Below are 19,325 nucleotides of genomic sequence, written 5' to 3'. Positions count from 1 at the left end.
GGGCAGAGGAGGAAAAGGAAGATAGCAGCTGGTAATTCTTCTGGTTAATATTAATTGTCTTAAAATAACTGCTTAGTCAAACAGTGTTCATAAATGTCCCCTTTGATTCTCCTGCTATCATTTAAAGCACTTTCATGCCAGTGCCTTGGACTCCGTGTGAGGCTCAGATACAGACCCAGGTGGCATCTGATGTCAATCTGAATCACCTGGGAGGCTCGGAGGGGCTCCTGTGTAGATGCTGAGTTCCAAGATGAAGTGAGTTTCTAAATTACAAGTTTGTTAGCACCACACGGTGGTGGGTTTGCTGATTCTGGTGAAAATGGCTGATGGTTAGGCTGTGGAGGTGCTGTTTTGGAAGAAGCCATATAGATGTGCTAGAGACAAAATAGGTTACACGGTCTAGGATGATTCTCAATGAAAGGATGCTTAGAACTGATCTCAAGCCTATGCAAGTCTCATTGCTAGGCTGCCCTGGTGGCTCAGAGAGAAGATCTTGTTAGCCTCTCTTCCCTGAAGGCAAGTCAGAAGATGTTTGAGAACTTAAAGGCTATTGCCTGTGTCCCCCACTATATGGAGAGCCCATGGGACAGACACAGGGACTGTTCTGTCCACCATCAGGTCTAAACACTCATCATTATCCTGGAACTGATTCTGTGGTGGGATTGTCTATAGAGGTAATCTTTTGTCTCAGGTCAGCAGGTCAAAGGTGAGTGTCTACTAAGTGTGGGCATCTTCTCCCACCCATCTATGGCTCTCTTTCCTAGGTGAAATACATTTCCTCTACAAATGAAGATATCATATTGAATACATGGTAGGCCCCCCTTCTGGAAAATTCATTATCTCAGAATTTAAAGACAAAGTACCAATAAGCATATCTTGTGACAAGATAGGAAATATTTCTGGAATAAAACTCCCTCATCTTAACCTTAATATCTATGCAGTCTTGAACAGACTAACAGCTTATATCTGGCCTCTTTTTAATTAATTAATTAATATATTCACTCACTTTACAACTCATCAGCCCTTCCTCTTCTCCCAGTACCCCTTCACATAAATCCTCCCCCCAATTCCATCTCCCCCTTCTCTTTTGAGAAGAGGAAGAAGGCCCCTATAGGTGTCATCCCCTGTCTAATACCTGCCCCACCCCACCACCCATCAAGTTGCTGTGTGACTAGGAGCATCCTCTCCCATATATCTGGCCTCTTAAAGCTATATTTAGGGATGCTTGAATATGTTTAAATGTTTGCATTTTTAGTGTATGGTACTGGCTGGTTTTGTGTGTCAACTTGATACAAGCTGGAGTTATCACACAGAAAGGAGCCTCCCTTGAGGAAATGCCTCCATGAGATCCAGCTGTAAGTCATTTTCTCAATTACTGATCAAGACGGAAGGGCCCATTGTGGGTGGTGCCATTCTTGGGTTGGTGGTCCTGGTTTCTATAAGAAAGCAAGCTGAGCAAGTCAGGGGAAGCAAGGCAGGGGAAGCAAGGCAGTAAGTAAAAAACCTCCATGGCCTCTGCATCAGCTCCTGACCTGCTTGAGTTCCAGTCCTGACTTTCTTTGGTGATGAACAGCAGCGTCGAAGTTAAGTTTGAATAAACCCTTTCCTCCCCAACTTCTTCTTGGTCATGATGTTTTGTGCAGGAATAGAAACCCTGACTAAGACCCATTATTACTATTTTCTCAGGATTTTTATGAAGATGCTAAAAACTAGCCCAAAGAAGGAAATGCTTCAGAAATGACTAAAGTCCACAGATTGGTACATCCTGTGGTCAGCACAGTGTCGTGGCTGTGCCTCTCTGAGGCTCTTTAACATCTCCTTGATAATCTCTGACCATAATCATTTAACTTAACTATGTTTTTGGCAATGGACATGAACTCTTCTAATACCTTTTTGCATATGAACCCTTAAGACCTGGGATATAAAATCACCAAGCAGATGCAAGCCAGGTCCAGCACCGAGATTGTGCACTTTAGCACACTTAGTTGAAATTCTGCACATTTACTAGAAGGCATTGGCTTTTAAACTGGTTTCCTTAACAGTATTGTTACTGAACAATTATGTCAAAGAACAATTAATAAATAATTAATCTATAATAGCTGAGCCTGGTGATATGTCTCTCCCAGGTAAAAATAAAGTTAAAAGAATATATCCTACCTATTAGAACTGCCAAATTTCACAGCTGGGTTCATGAAGTTAAGCTGAAGTGTGAACAGCCTTTGCCTAGTGCTGTGGACTGTGTCTGTGTCCCCTCCTCAGTTCATGGTAAAGCCATAACCCTCTGTAGTTTGTATCAGAGACTTTTGAGAGGTATCTGGAGCATGGAAATGGGGTCTCTGTGTGATTTGTGTCCTTATAGGAACAGGCACATGGGAACTTGCTTCCTCTCCCTCCCCCTCCACCATAAAGTACAAGGACATAGAAGGCAACCATGCACACCCGGCAGTGGTGCTCAATGGACATCGGAGATTGACACATTGACTTAGAACTTTCTACCCCAAGAACTGTGAGCAATGTTTATCGTTTAAGTCAGGCTGTGATAATAGGAATAACAGCTCCCTATGACACTCGGCAACCAGATACGTGAATAAGAAGAGAGCTGTAAGGATGTTGTGAGAGCAAGTAAATAAAGTAGGAGTGGGGAGATTCTATGTCCATTGAAAAATGAATAGATAATTGAGCTGTGAAACAGTCAAATACTTGAACACTTGAACACAGTTCAACAATTAATAGTGTAATGCTGAATGCAAACAGTTTCTAAGGGACGCATACACACACACACACACACACAGTGATACTATGTAGGGGAAATGTATAAGCAAAAACAACTATTTTGTATTTTTGTGGTTTGGTATCTGTGGGGTGAAGATCTAAACATTGGGAGAAAGAGTGACCCGCTTGGTGCACAATGGTGTTAGCTTTCAGAGTTGAAGGGAAACTGTAATTTAGTATGGGATTTGGCGAGATGCTTCGCTTGGGAAAAGCGCTGATCACATGAGCATAAGGACCAGAGTTTGCTCAGAACCACAATCAAAGCCAGGTGGGCATGGCAGCCTGGCTCTAACTCTAGCACTTGGGAATTAAGATGGGGCAACCTGCGGGGTGCTGGCCTGCTGCCTAGCAGAATCAGTGAGTTCTGGGCTCAGCAAACCCCACCCTCCAACCCCCAGTAAATAAAGCAGAGAGCTGTTGAAGAAGGCACCTGGTATCAACCCTCTAGCCTCTACATGCTCCCAAATGCATCAACATAAGGGTAAACATGCATACATAGACACACACCACACATATCCTCATGCAAAAGAAAAAAAACCCCTATGTTTAAAAACATCAAAAACTACTGTGACGGTATAGTAGCTCCAGGGATGTCATAGTCTGTTTTCTTTTGCTGCAATAGAATACATGTGGCTGGCTAAATTCCTAAACAAATGGAGATTTACTTAGGTCATGTCTAGATGCTGAGGAGTCCAAGAGGAGAAAAGAGGAAATGGCGTCAAAGTCCTGTGAGAGCCACCCATGCCTGCCAGAGAGTCTTCAGTCCATGCATCAGTGAGGCGACTCTATGACCCAAATGTCTCCTATCAATATCAGCCCCAAGTGCCCAGCACCCGGGCACTGGCAAGTGATTTGGAGGGGACAAATCATATTTGAACCATGAGAACGTGTATCTGCCCTAGGCTATTTCATTTTGGGAGTTGTTTTATGAGTCAAACTGTAGGGAACAAGAATAATTGGATAAGATCTAGGGGCTGGAAGGATGGCTCAGTGGTGAAGAACACTTGCTGCTCTTCCAGGATTTGAGTCCCAACACCTATGTGGCTCACAACTGTCTGTGACGCCAGTTTCAGGGAGTTCTAATGCCCTCTTTTGGCCTCTATGGGGACCAGGTATATGTGGTACACAGACATATGTAGGAAAGACATTTATAAAATAATAAATCTTTAAAAAAAAGTGAAAATCCTGTCAGCACCTAATTCTAGTGCGCTACGATTAGGGACAGACAGTCTTTCTCCTTTCTTATCTGTAAGGGTAATTTCTTTTTTTTTTTTTTTCTTTATTAACTTGAGTATTTCTTATATACATTTCGAGTGTTATTCCCTTTCCCAGTTTCCGGGCAAACATCCCCCTCCCCCCTCCCCTTTCTTATCGGTGTTCCCCTCCCCACCCTCCCCCCATTGTCCCCCTCCCCCCAACAGTCTAGTTCACTGGGGGTTCAGTCTTAGCAGGACCCAGGGCTTCCCCTTCCACTGGTGCTCTTACTAGGATATTCATTGCTACCTATGAGGTCAGAGTCCAGGGTCAGTCCATGTATAGTCTTTAGGTAGTGGCTTAGTCCCTGGAAGCTCTGGTTGCTTGGCATTGTTGTACATATGGGGTCTCGAGCCTGTAAGGGTAATTTCTACTTAGCATTTGGATGCCTGGTTAAGACTCAGGCTGCCTAAGTGGCCTGCCATTGGCTTAGGAGCCCTTCTCCTGCTTTCTGCATTGAGCACACAGATGTGCTGTTTCCTGTTTGCTTGCAGTGTGGGGCTTGCTGGACATGTTCCTCCAAGGGCAGGAGGCGTGTCTACTGTTACACCTCAGCAGCTGATGCGCTGTGATGAGTCCTAGGCATACAGTAGACTAATGGATAGTTGAAGTCTATCCCTCAGTGGGGCCAGGTTGGATAGTTTGAACAATGCTGGGGGTGGGGGTGGGGCTAATGGACACTATCCAGGGTTCACTGATTTCCTCAGAGTCTGGCAGGTAAAACACTTTGTGTGTTCTGTCACCACAATCATTTCTTATCTCCAACAAGATAATGGCAAACATTTGCCAGACACTAAGTGCTCTGGGGCTATTGCTTGCTTCCCTCCTGATCTTCGAGAAGGCTTTGAGAGATGAGGCAGGCATCCATTCTTGATCTCTCCTCTGAAGGGAGGAACCGAGTCTGGGTTCTGGAAAGTTCCAGGAGCTTTGGTGACCTGTTAAGAGTGACTCTGAATTTAATAAGAGAGGATAGCCGTGAGCTAGGGCCACCAGACCATTAACCATCATGGATTGGTTGGCTTTAGATGGAGTCTCATAGCTCAGGCTAGTCTGCAACCCTGTATGCAGATCTGGCTGGCCTTGAGCCTGTTATCCCTCTACCTTGGGCTTACAAGTGCTGGGGTTTCAGCAGTGTGGCACTATGGGATTCACCTCAGCATAAATGTCATAGCCTTTCTGGAAGAAGCTTGGAAGGAATATTGGAGATTTTAAGTCCGTAATAACCCCACAATAAGTTACAGGGTGGAAATGGATCCAGATGTGACCTGCCTCTGAAATGAGTAGGTAGAAGCTAGCAGAGCATGTGTGTCCACCTGTCCCCAAGCTGTCCCTGTTCTGCCTCATAGAGAGCAAAGCTTCAAAGGTTCAAATGAAAATTAATCCAATCACAGAAAAATCTGTGTTGGCATTGAAATTCATGAAAACGTGAAACTTTATGTTGTTTGGTCTATCATTGTCATATTTGGGAAATTCCAGGCAAGAAGAGCCACAATTCAGACCTCCTGCATGAAAGCTCTTGAGAAGCTGGACTAGATTCTAATATAATTGGAAAAGGGAAGCCACTCTGTCTGTAGACCCTCTCACCCCAGCATCTGTCACAGCCAGTAGGAGCTGTTTTGAGTTCTGTTCCTTCTCCAGCTGTGCAAAGAGGCCAGGGTGCACATGTGCACTTGTGGTTTATTTTACAACCCAGGCAGGTGTTCTTTTGCTAAGCACCAAATCCCTAGGGACTATTGAAAGTTGTTTTCCCTATTCTTCACCCACCCAGCCTCTCTCACCCCTCCTTCTCCATTTCCCTTGTCCTCCCTCTCCCTCTCTCTCTTCTCCTTCTCTTCCCTCTCCCTCTCTCTCTTCTCCTTCTCCTCCCTCTCCCTCTCTCCCTCTCTCCTCTTTCTTTCTCAGCAGTTACCAGGGACTAACACTTTGGTCATGATGTCACTGCACCTGAAAATCACAGCAGGAAGAGCCAGAGCAGACGCTTGGTGAGATGCAGGAGTCGTGGCTCACTGGATTTTACCTTGAAGTCTCAGGCTACACTAAGAAAGCAAAACAGCTTTAGCGTTGAAAGGGTGGCTTACCAGTTAAAGGCACCTACCACCAAGCCTGACAACCCCAGTTTTACCCCTCAGACATATGGTAGGAAAAAACCAATCCCAGCAAGTTGGCCTTTGACCTCCACACACACGCCTGCCTCCCCTTGTCATGTTCCCATACATACAATAATAATGTTAATTTCTTTTTTAAAGGGTCATGTTTTGGCATAAAGAAGCATGTTTATTTCAGACTCAAGAAGAGTGAACCCTGTCAGAAAGGGCTCAGCTGTGGATAAAACCTGGAGAGTTAAAGGAATTCACTTTAGTTAGAAAGTCTTAGAAATTAAAAAAAATGTTTTAAAAAAATCGTATCAAAGGTAAACTCAACCACCTAAAACTGGAAACTATGACCCACTGCGGAGGTAGGGAAAAGAGTTTGGATCAGGTTTTTATTTGCTAATAGATTAGTCAGGAATAGCATTTTATACTTCTCAGTCTTTAATTTTTTTTTGTGTACATAAAGGCACATGCCAGGGTTCAGCTTTGGTTGGCATTCCCAAATTGTTCTGTAGGAACTCTGTCCACCTTGGTTCTTCAGGTAGTCTGTCACTGGTCTGGAACTCACCTCTTAGGCTATGTTGCCTGGCCACTCAGGAAGCTCCAAGGGTCAGCCTATCTTCCTTCTTCTCCCAGGACTTGGATCACAAACCCACCTCTGCTTGGGCCTGGCTGCTGCTGCTGCTGCTGCTGTTTGGTTGCTGCTCCTCTTGCTATTGTTGTTGCTCTGTGGTTGTTTTCTTACACAGGTTTTGGGGATTGAACCCATGTCCTCATGCTTGCAAGGCAAGCACTTTATCCACTGAGCCATTTTTCCACCCCCCTTTCTAGGTCTTTTTTTTTTTTCCAAAGGAGGAATGCATTTTCTCCATTTAGTAGTCACTATTTTTACGACACTAGTGCACCGAGAAATTTCGTGAAACATAGATGGATCTTTTTGAATGCTTCCATTATAAATGTTAAAAAGGTGTCTGGGATGAAAGCTGAAATCCTCTGTTTCATTAAAACACAAGGTGTGGATGTCAAAATCTTTTGACTCTAATTCTTTTTTACTGTTTTCTTTTATGAGCTCATTACTGCTGGGTTTTCCCCCCATGAATGTGAAATATGTACAGTGCTTTGGAAGGAAGATTATTTGCTTTAACTTTATAGACTGAGCTAAAAATAGACAAATGCTGTTTCTATTTTTGGAATGCCATACAAGCTAAAAAGTGAGTATGACCAATGTATGCAGGAAGTAAAATATGGAAGAAAAAACAGATCTTACATAGCAAAAATACAATCAGAAAGTTGGTTGTGAAGTGGCACAGCATTTTGATAAATCAACTATTATTATGGTTGAAGAGAGCAAATGTCACTTTTTCTTGTGCTTACGTGTACACAGAATAGAGGCACTGCAGAGATGGTGTGAGCGTTATCCTGTGGGACCCCCTGGTCCATCCAAGTTCAATCATTTCCTCCATTTGCAGTCTCAGGGTTCCTAGGTATGGTCTTGGCAGCTTTTAACTTTGCAAGGCTTTTGGATGAATTTAGAGAAATCAGCTGGAGCCACTGAATTTACTCATGGTAAAGTTGTTGGCTGCTTTTTTTTCTGGTTAATAAGGATGTGTAATTCAACTGCAAAATCAGCATATAACACTAGAGGCCTGGACCAGTGAGTAAAGGTGCTGCCACCAAGCCTGATGACTTAACTTAAATCGCAGGACCCATGTGGTAGAAGGAGAGAATCAACTTCCATAATCTGTGTCTTCTGTATGGGTCATGGCAAATGCACCCATGTACAAAATAAAAATACTAAATTGAAATAAAACTGGAGGCCTTGATTTCAGTACTGACATGGGTACATTGAGATATAGATTGAACAGGCTTTTTAACATGAATGTGTTGCCACGAGTGGAAAATTCCAGACCTGTGTCTGTGATGGTCAAGGTCAAATGTAGATGTGGAAAGAATGACATCACTCTCATCTCTGTGACATCACCCTCATGCTGTATGACATCACCCTTATGCTTTTTATGTAAGTGTAGTTGGACCAATCTTAGCTTATCTCCAATTAGCTTACAAATAAATGAGACACAGACTATGGTTATTTTATTTGGCTTTGACAATTATTGCTAGGTCACCCCTAATCTGCTCTTCTAATTGCTGACCTGGCTATCTCCCCAGCAGTGTACCCCAGATGCTTGCTGTTTTTCCAGGTCATGTGCTCACCATCCATCTCCCCTCATAGCCTCTTCTCTCTCCTCCTCATTCTTCTGCTTTTTCCTCCTCCTCCTCCTCATCCACTCAACCTGGTAACTCCAACACCCACTTACCTCTAGTCCCTCTAGTAATAGGCTGTAGCCATTTTTATTTAGTCATTAGTTTTAAATTAAGGAATAAGGATTGTACAACAAACTGGTAACCATGAGAACCCATTTGTAGGCCTAGACTTTTGGGTTCAGAACTTAGCATTACAGTCTATAGCAACAGACCAAACCTCAACATATAAGGTACAGATGAATTTTGTGAATGAAGTGAATTTTGTGTTCATGCTGAAGTCCACGCACCCATCCCTCAGTCTGAAACACCTCTGATGAAGGGTACCAGCCTGAAGAATGCTCTGCTGATAATCACCTAAAATTATGTGCTCTACTTCCAACTAAGTGTTCACTAGATTTTCCTTCTCCTTCCCTTTAACCCTTTGGCTCTTCTGTCCCTGCTTTATTGAGCATCTTTGGCTTGGAAGCTGGCTCAGTTTTGTCACCTGGAAGCCCTATCCAGACTCTTGAGAGTCTTTAGTTATGAGTGTGGGTGTGTTCTGGAAAAGAAGTCAGGGTTATGGAGAAATGGGAGGGGGTAAAATGATGGGAATGGGGAGCCTTGAAAGGAGTTTCTGAACCTCTAAAAGTGGGGAGGGGCCAGGACAGGAGAGATGACCTTGAGGTTAAGAACAGTGATTGCTCTCCAAGAGGACCTGGGTTCAATTCCTAGCACCCACATGGCAGCTTACAACCACCTGTAAGTCTAGTTCCAGGGGATCTAATGCCTTCTTATGACGTCCCTGGGCACTGTATGCAAAAGACCCATACACATTAAACAAACAAACAAACAAGGGGACTAATAATGTATATGTATACTTAGACTCTGCCCAGCAGAATGACTGGAATTTGCTAGAGAATCTTGGGCGATGGATTACTTTGTTTCTAGAGTTAAAGAAAAAAAAAAACAAAACAAAACAGAGTGTAGTCTTGATGGTAAATAAAAAAGGAGACAAAAGCACTGAGAGATATCCATCCAGGATTTGGTTTTGACTGTTCTGTCATATTTTGCAAATGTCTGTAAGATGTATCTGAACTTGGGACCTTCGAATCAATTTTTTTTCATCTACAATTTAAAATTGATCATACTTGGAGCAGGAGTGCTGGCTTGGTTGCGTAACAGTGTTTGCTGTGCAAACATGACGGCTGGATGCTAGCACCCACATAAAGTCTGGATATGGTCCTACGTACGCCTGTTATCTGGCATCGAAGCGGGAAGGACAGGGAGGTAGCTGGTGTTTGCTGGTTGCCAAAAGGCACAAGCTCATTGCGAGCTTCTGTCTCAAAGGAGCAGGGTAGAGAGGATAGAGGAGGATGCACATGTGTGCACACATGCACGTGCACACACACCCCTCTTAGAATTATCATTACCTAATACCAGCAATCTATGCTGCTGTCGCTGCCGTCACCACAGCGAGCATTTGCTGAGCGTTACCACAGATCAGAATTCTCGTGCAGTGTTTCGTATGTGTCCTCTCATTCATCCCCCAAAAACCACTCATTAAGTGCAGGTGCTATCATGATATAAAGGCTCTCGGAACTGACTTCCTCAGGTTGTTCTGCCATCACCATACAGAGGAGTGTGGAACTGAGGCATGACTCACACAGTGTGAAAGTTTACTTCACAAACTCTTACAGTTATCCTTCCTCTCTAATTCCAAACCACTTTATCACTGCAAAGAGAAACCCAGCACTTGTTAACAGTCTCTCTATCATCCTCCTGAACCCCCACAATCCCTGCTCAACCCCTACCCTGGTGTTGTGTGACAAGATTTTTCCTGGGGAGGGGCAATACACACATCTTCTCAACCCAGATGGGGAACCTATAGCCAAGCAAAATATGGATAACACCAAAGTCCAAATTGATGAACTAATGGCTTTTATTGGGGTTTCTAACTGGAATGTGGATGAGGGGTTCCTTACAGGAACAGAAATGACTCAAAGACAGCTGTATTACCAAAACCCATCCCCCACCTTGGGTGACAGCTCACAAATGCCGAGAACCTAGAGCATACTGCATAGCCTGCAGGCAGCTCAACAGGTTGGAGGCTGTCCTTTCCAGGCACCTACCCCAGTTGGCCTGTTTCAGGCAGCTTGTCTGGTCTCTGCGTTTTCCAATCCAGGCAGCAGGTCTGGTCTCAGAGTCTTCTTTGCATCTTGTCTTGTCTGAGAATGACTGTCTGCAATCTTGACTGCTTACATTGGGGGTAGGGGGGTAGTGAATCTTGTTGGTTTTAGGGACTTCCTGAAGCTATTTTGAGGTGTTTACTTTCTGGCTTAAGAAACTTCAATCTGTGGGTTGGGGATTTAGCTCAGTGGTAGAGCGCTTGCCTAGCAAGCACAAGGCCCTGGGCTCGGTCCCCAGCTCTGAAAAAAAGAAAAGGAAAAAAAAAAAAAAAGAAACTTCAATCTATAAAGAAACTGCTAGAGAACTGGGTAACCACTGACCCACTTTCTCTATATATATACGTGCCTTGGACATTTCATATAAATGTAACCACACTATGTATACAGTCTTTTATGACTAGTTTATGTCAATATTGTGTAAGTCTACCCATGTTGTGTGTAATATTCCATCGAAAACTTCTTGTTTAGATTCATGTACAGGACATTAAGTTGCTAATACATGCTTTTTAAAAACTGCTGTGCAGTAAGTGACATTCATGATTCGTGGGGAGGTTTTTGATTAGGCATCAGGTTTCAATTTATACACAGGCATTTCCAGTCTTGGGATTTGTCTTAATCAGTGTTCTCTCTGTGTGAAGAGACACCATAACCATGGCAACTCTTATAAAGGAAAGCATTTAATTTGGGTTTGCTTACATTTCAGAGGTTAAGCTCGCCACCAACATGGTAAGGAGCATGGCAGCATGCAGGCAGACACGTGACTGGAGGAGAGGATGAGGTTCTACATCAGGAATCCAAATGCAGGAAGTGAGAGAGAGAGAGGCTTGACCTGGCTCCAGCTTTTAAAACCTCAAAACCCTACCCCCAGTAACCTTCTTCCTCCAATAGGGCCACACCTCCTAATCTTTCTCAAATAGTTAAACTCCCTGATGACCAAACATTCAAATATAGGAGTGTGGTAGTGGACAACATTCTTATTCAAACTACCACAGAATTTTTCTGTACTTGATATTATTCTTGGCAAATTTTTTTTAAAAATTGTTTTAAAGATATGTTTCATGTCTGTGTTCCCACTTGTCTGTATTTGCACCTCATGTGTGCAGGCACCTGAGACATCCCGAAGAGGGTGTTAGAGCCTCTGCAACTTAAGTTAGGTGCAGTATCTATTGGGAACAGAACCCAGGGCCTCTGGAAGAACAGTCAATGCTCTTAACCATGGAGTCATCATTTCAGTCCCCTGTATTTTTTTTTCCTAGAAACAAACTTTTATGACTAGAAGGGATAAAACTCAAGCTGTCATTTTCCTAAATCATGTCTCGTCTCGCCTTGCCTCTCCTCTCCTCCCCTCCCCTCCCCCATCACTCCACTCCTCTCATCTCCTCCCCCATCTTCCCACTCCCTGTGGGCCATCTTCTCCAAACCTGTCCTGTCCAGTTAGTTCCGGAAAGCCTACTCCCGCACTTTTATTCTTACCTTCCGTATAGTGCCCGATATTTTCCAGCCCAGGAGGCCATTCTGTCTCTGTAGCCTGCAGTCCTCTTCCTCTTGTGAACATGCCTGGAAGTCTTACCACTTCTTGGCATTTTATTTTACCCTCCGATCCCAGTTTGTATTTTCTGGCTTTTGTGCCCCTGGAGGGCAGGATTGAGGTCTGACTCACTGTCTCTCTTCCCTGTGATGACTCCCTTGCCTTTCACTATAGGTTCCAATGAATATTCATATTTGTGAACTGACTAAGTCCCTGGCTAGTTGCCAAGTGGTTCTGATTCACTGGAAGCCCTGCTGGATTTCCTTGTACAATTAGTATTACAATGGTCCTAATTTTAACCGGGTCTTGTGGTGAGGAAGGAGCTGGTGAGTGAGGTCATGCTTTCTTATGCTCTCTAGTCTCCCTGGCCTCCTTCTCTTTTGGGTTAGAGGCACGCAGCCTGTCTGCCATCTTTTCTTGAATACCAGAACATTTCCAGTCCTTGCTTCTTGAGCTCTTGAGTTAACAAAGGACACTACAGGAAATTAAAAAGTTCCACAGTAAAAAGTTCCACTGTACGCATAGCAAGCAGGCTACAGGATGGGAGAGAGATCTTTGCCATTTATAGACTTCTGACAGGGGCTGGGAGGGATAGCTTGTAAGGAACCACAGAAAAACAAACACCAAGGGCAGAACATGACAGGAAAGCTAGGCAGGAGTATCCAGGCTTGTTTGTGAGGTATGGTCAGGCTTGGCAGGAGCAGCCTTCTTCCATTACACTGCCTGCCCTCTTTTCAGTTTCAGGAAGACTGATAAGGTAGTCCATCTGATCATCCTTTGGTAACACCTTGGGTTTTCTGAACAGACACAGTCAACCAGAGCTATTTGATTAGCCTGTTGCTCACAGCACAACTTTCCTGTATTAGTTATTGTGTCCCTTGCTGGAACAAGACACTTGACCAGATCAACATAAGGAAGAAAGGGCTTGTTCTGGCCAGATGGAGGGAGGATGGCAGCCAGAATGTGAGTTGGCAGGTCACATTGCATGCACAGTCAGGAAGCTGATAAAAGCTGACACTCAGCTGGCTTCCTTCCTCTAGTTTCTTCAGTTTGGGACCCTACTAGTGAAAGACCAGTGGGGTGGGGAAGACCCCCACTCAAATCTTGAGATGACGTAACCCCCAAGAACTCACGAGAAACCGGTCTTGATGTAATGAACAAGAGGTGTATTTGAGAAACCAGAGCCTTGGGGACAACACGTATCTCACACAGGAGACAGAGGAGTCGACCCTGAGCCCAATTAAGGGAAGGGATTTATAGGGAAAATTACATAGGCAGTTGGCAACAGTCACACAAAGTAATTTCATTGGTTTGTAACTTAGGCTCAGTTCAACTCTAGGCCACCCTGCTTCTGGGGCAAGCTGACCCTAATTCTCGTTTTTCTCAGGACTGTTGAGTCAGGCCTTATCGAGGCCAGATGGTTTGTGGTGGCTATAGCCAGGCTACATCCCCAAAACATGTTATGTTATTCTTTGCTGTGAGGTGCACTTGTCCTCACAGAAGGGTCAGTGGGGGACAGTTTAAAATCTTTTTTCTTTCATTCCCCACTTCTGCTTGTGACTAGTTCTAATCTTAGAACTCGGGGCCTTTTTCTTCAATTTTTCTTCTAAGGTCGTCTGAGGCATGATATTGTTGGTGAAGCATTAAAATCTGCACTGCACTAACTCTTTCTCTAATAAAGGCTATTAACTTATTAAAAATACAGGGTCCAAACATCAAAAGTAACAAGAGAATAACTAAGGGTCCTAGGAGTGTGGAAATTAGTCTCACATCCCCAAGCAGAACAGTATAAACTTTCTAAGCCCCCACAACACTAGACGGCAGCCTGGTCTCGGCCATCTCGGGGGCAAACGTAAAACCCCAGTCTCCCCAACTGGCATCTTGCTTTTGGACTTCCACATCCGAACTTGCCCCCAGGTGAAATCTCTTTGGGACTTCTAGGGGCATACTCTGAGAATCTGTGTCAGGAATGTCTAGGTGTCCAGCCCAGCTACCAACTTACAAAAGTCAGGGGTGAGAGTGGGCCACTATGTGTATGGTGGGTCACCTTGGAGATGGACCATATTACCTCCCTGGCCTGGGAGGAGACTTGCCAAATCAGTTTCTGGGGGATATGGGGGTTATAAGCGCTTACAACAGAGATGAAGCTTCTAAATTTTTAGCCTGGTGTTGCTGGACCAGGACTGTGTCTCTCGCTGGGAACTGGTGAGGCGCACTGGACTTCCCGTCTTGTAGGTGTCCTTCACTTGGCTCCAAATTCCACTTTGGAAGCTTTTAAATGGGCAAACAGGGTTTTAGGAAAAACCTCAGGGTAGGGCCCTGCCCAATTCAGTGGGGGGGGGGTTCTCATACATAATCTAATAAGGTGTTAGGCCAAAAGGGTCATGAGTGTTCTGTACGTGGAACAGAGCGAAAGGAAGGAGGACAGTCCAGTTTCCCCCGCTGGTCTTTCATTAGCTCCCAGGATGGATGTTCCAAACCTAAGTTCATCTAATGAAACTTCCTTACAGACATGCCCAGAGGTTGGTCCTTTAGGCAATTCTAGGTCCTATCCTCTACATCCCCCTCTTATAGAACTGTGGAAGTGGCTCTCAGTCCTTGCTAGAATACGCAACGATGCATCTCATAAATCTTACCCAAGCTTTAAGTAAACCTGGAAGTCAGCATCAATAATAATCTCTCCTCTCCAGCCAAATTCAGTTGCCTGGCAACTGACTGGATGGAATGTGCTAATGTCAGACCAGAGATGCATTTCTTGTCCATTTGTTCCTTACTGTTTTCCTCGTGGCTCTCCCAGTACTTGCATAACTCACCTTCCCTCTAAGGTTTCTAAGCATTTGATCTTGGTCTAAAAGCAACCAAGTTACCTGTTCTCCCCCACCTCCATGACATGTGACTGATAGGTAGACAGCCAGGGACTACCAGTCTCCTTGAGCAAAGGGTTCTGTCTGCATTCAGGTTGCCTGGGAGCTGTGACTTAACCACCGCCTGTGACTGATTGTGGTTGGCACACTGCATGTTGCCTGTAAACTAAAAGAGCATGTGTATGTCTCAGAATACTTGGTGTTACTGTTCCTACACATCCCTATCGAATCCACTCGATGTGAGAGTGCCTGCTTTCCCATGAAAGAAGTTTTCTGTCCACTCCTAGCACGGGCCAAGAGACCTGGCTCAGAGACCTTTGAGTATATGAACTTAAGGCAGGTTCAGACTAGACTGTGCCTGAGCCTGAACCCTGGATGCACATACATAAACCTGACCTGGGTTTAAACCATGAAGGCTTCCTGTCTGTTATTTCACCTGTCTCTACACTTTCTTGTCGAAACTCCTACAAGTCAGCATTTGGTCATACGCTCTGCCCCCACCCTCCTTTTTCTCTTTTCTTTCCTTTTCTTTTCTTCCTTTCTTTCTTCCTTTCTTTCTTTCTTTCTTTCTTTCTTTCTTTTTTTTTTTTAAAGAAATGCTAGGGCCTTAATCACAAGCTCTTGCTATATCACCTAGGCTGGCCTCGAACTCAGGTATTCTCCAGCTTCAGCCTCCCCAGTGGCTGGGAATTCAGGCGTGTGCCACCGCACCTGGCTTAATATTTAACTCCTTATTCTCTGGAATGTTATGTAATCTCTCTTTAGCAGCCTCATCTCTTTGGCAGAACGCTTAGGTTCAGGCGCTTCTGTTTTCTTCAGACAGTTCTAGGGTGTCCTCTTCCGTTCTCCAGAGTGACTTACTTCATGATGCTGGGAACTTTTGGAGTGATGGCATATGATGACATTGGCCATTGTCCAGCTTCTCTTTACTTTGGTCCTTTTAAACCATCTAGTCACATTGAAATTCTCCAGTCTGCCCCCAACCCCATATTTCCAGCCATCCCAAACTCACTTGAACTATTTTCAAGCGTCTGTTGGTTCATAATTCATTCACAATAAATTTTAAAGAACAATGCTAATGTGTAAACTAGTCACTGGATGTGTCTAAGAAAAACAAGCTGCCCATTTTCCTCCGCCCTCAATGTATATAGGCTTCTATGACCTCAAATGTGTGGGGACTTTGTTCCACAAGCAGACAAGCAATTGATACCACTACAGAGGGAACCAGCTGGGTGCTCTCTGATCCAATTCTGTCCAGAGCTGTATTCCTGGCTGTGTCCAGTACAACAGCATAGAAACTCAGTCCTTTTGATACCCTGCCTTCAATCAGAAGCCAGCTTGCAACCCTAGGTTAGTGTGATGGTTTGTATATGCTTGGCCTAGGGAGGTGTGCCCTTGTTGGACTAGGTGTGTCACCGTGGGTGTGGGCTTTAATATCCTAGTCCTAGCTGCCTGGAAGTGAGTGTTCTGCTAGCAGCCTTCAGATGAAGATGTAGAACTCTCAGCTCCTGCACCATGCCTACCTGGATGCTGCCGTGTTCCCATCTTGATAATGGACTGGATCTCTCAACCTGTAAGCCAGCCCCTATTAAATGTTGTCCTCTGTAAGACTTGTTTTGGTCATGGTGTCTATTCACAGCAGTAAAACCCTAACTAAGACAGTTGGTTATCTGGTTTTGTTTTAGAGACAGGATCTTTATGTAGCTCAAGTTATCCTGGAATTTATGATCCTGCCTTAGCCTCCAGACTTGTGGGATTACATGTGTGCCCCCTCCCATCCCAGATTTGTTTTACCTGAACTTCTGACTCAACTTCTATAAATTAAGGTTCCCACACCTGTCTCCTCAGGTTCAGTTAATTTGGTACAACTCAGGGAAATACCAGTCATTAATGGATTCTCTATATCAATGGTTCTCAACCGTCCTAATGCTGAGATCCTTTGATATAGTTCCTTACGTTGTGGTGACTTCCAACCATAAAGTTATTTTTGTTGCTACTTCATAACTGTAATTTTGCTATTGCTATGAATCACAATGTAAATATCTGATGTAAATATCTGATATGAAACCCCTGTAAGGTCTCGACCCATAGGTTGAGAACCACTGCTTTATAGGATAAGACGACGGAGTAAATTTGGGGAGAGGCATGTGAAACCCTTTGCATTTTCTAAGCCTAACACCTCCTCCATATGTTCAACCATCCAAAAGCTATGCCCTGCCCTTCGGGTTTTTATGGAGCCCTCTTTCATGGTCATGGTTACTAGTAGACTGGCTTGTCTATGCTACTATTCTTCATGGCCTCCCTGAGCAATATTCCTTTCTCCAGAGATGGGGCAGGCCCCGTCCAGAATGAGGGAGGCTTTTTTGTTTGTTTGTTTTGATCTGCTATTGGACAAGAATAGACAGGTCAGAGCTCTTTTAAGGCCAGATGCACGAAAGAGTGCAGGGGCAGATTAAGGGTTTCTGTGACCTCCCTTGGAGAAGAGAAATTAATTTCTACAGTTGCCCTTTAGAAAGGGCTTATAAACCAAGTATCTGTGTGAATAAAGGCCAAAACATACGTATCACAATGGAAGTCCTGACAGAGGAAAGCTGAGCTTCTGCTAATGGGGTTGACAGCCCATGCCGAGGTTGTTGGTTCGCTACTCACCCTGAGTAGTGAGGTATCAGAGAAAGGCTCTCGATTTAATAGAGCTTTTAGCTTTCTTCTTTTCTTCTGTTCCAGAATGCTGTGTGATAAGAGGAGGACGATTTTGGCTAAAAGGCTGCAAAGCCCTTTCTATCCATGCTTCTTGGTGATCTGCAGGGAATGTCACTGATTAATGAATGAAGGTCCCACAGGTCCCAAAGATGCTCCTAGTCCTTTTTTATGACTCTGATTGAGCCTCTTGATTTTGGCCTATCTCTTACCTGTGTACTTCACTAGGAAGGGAGTGCATTCTCCTGTTTTGCATGCCCTTGGGCAATCTCCCTCAAACTGAACTGGCTTCTTTCCTTGCATTAAGAAATAAAATGCAGGGGCTGGAGAGATGGATGGCTCAGTGGTTAAGAGCACTGACTGCTCTTCCCCAGGTCCTGAGTTCAAATCCTAGTAACCACATGGTGGCTCACAACTATCTGTAATGATATCTAGTGCCCTCCTCTGGTGTGTTTGAAGACAGCTACAGTGTACTTATATATAATAAATAAATCTTTTTAAAAAAGGAATAAGGGGTTGGGGATTTAGCTCAGTGGTAGAGCGCTTGCCTAGCAAGCACAAGGCCCTGGGTTCAATCACCAGCTCCGAAAAAAAAAAAAAAAAAGGAATAAAATGCAGAAGGGCTGAGATGTCACTTTGTTGATTAATTTAACAAAAGGACTGACTCCTGCTTTGGCAGGGACACTCATGCTGAGGTACAGAGTGATGATCAGCTCTGTGATGGGGAACACCAAGTCACTGAGTCCTGGAGGTCCAACACTCCCAAGGGGTCCTGAATCCTAGGAGCTACTCTGTTGGCTTGGGGATGGATTCTTCTATCCCAACCTTACTGCCCACCTTAAGTCACAGACACCTACTTAGGCACCTGAATTCCTGCCCACATGATTTGTTACCAATCAATCTGGGGAAAACTTGTTAAGTGGCAACAGATAACAATTGCTAAGATGGCAAATATTTGGTGACCATTAAAATATATTGAAGGCCATTCACAATCGAGGTGAAAAGAAGAGGATTTGTGGGCTGGGTTGGCCAGTGGGAGGAGGTACTGTGAGCACTCCTCTGACATCATTTCTGCGTCAGGTACTGCAGACCTTTGGACTTCTATTTTCTCAACATGGAAGTTGGGAGCGTCTGTATTGGAAGGTCAGCAGCCATGTAGCAGCCATGATCTCAGATCTCACTGCCTGACCTGTAAAGGGACCCTTTACCTCCAGGTTGGAGAGGCCTTTTGCCACGCACCATTTCTGTCTAGGTAGCTGGGTATAACGAAGCCATACCATGCATAGAAGTACCAGGGTAACACTGGCTCTTTTGTCCTCGGCTATCCTGAGAAGTTAGGAAGAAACGTCGTGGGGTTCGGAGCAACCCTTGGAAAGCTAGGATGCTTGTTGTTCCAACTCTGGTTTTGAAATAGGAGGGAGAGAGATAAATGGGAGAGAGAGATCCACCCCGTGGAAAGCAGGGCAGCTTTCCATTCTTTCCAATTCTGTGGTTTTTAAAATCAAATCAGAGGAAGAAAGCGAGAGACTAAGATTTCTGAAGTTGTACGAAAAGTCCCGGAGACCGGGAGCGTCATATCACTCCTCAATCACCAGGGATTGAACACCCGGTACGTCCACAGGGGGCGACCCCTGCACGTCCCAACTTCCCGCGTGAGCAGGTCCGGTGGGCGGGGCTCGGGCGTGCCCATATG

At 44.5% G+C, this 19,325-nt stretch overlaps 1 protein-coding gene and 1 long non-coding RNA gene across 6 annotated transcripts in view; one reads left to right on the top strand and one right to left on the bottom strand.

Moving 5' to 3' along the window:
• The window catches only part of Tbc1d1 (TBC1 domain family member 1), a 200,006-nt gene that overhangs the window by 56,260 nt on the left and 124,421 nt on the right, over positions 1–19,325 (top strand). The gene's annotated exons all lie outside the window — the stretch shown is intronic.
• Positions 10,279–19,132, bottom strand: LOC120096609 (uncharacterized). The gene is made up of 2 exons (XR_010057515.1): positions 18,910–19,132; positions 10,279–17,734 (listed from the first exon to the last, which is right to left on the bottom strand). It is a non-coding gene; the product is annotated as an uncharacterized LOC120096609 (long non-coding RNA).

The sequence above is a fragment of the Rattus norvegicus genome, chromosome 14 (assembly GCF_036323735.1).
Source record: "Rattus norvegicus strain BN/NHsdMcwi chromosome 14, GRCr8, whole genome shotgun sequence".
NCBI classification, from domain to species: domain Eukaryota; kingdom Metazoa; phylum Chordata; class Mammalia; order Rodentia; family Muridae; genus Rattus; species Rattus norvegicus.
Note: the sequence above shows the minus strand (reverse complement) of the source record. Positions and strands in the feature narration are given on the sequence as shown.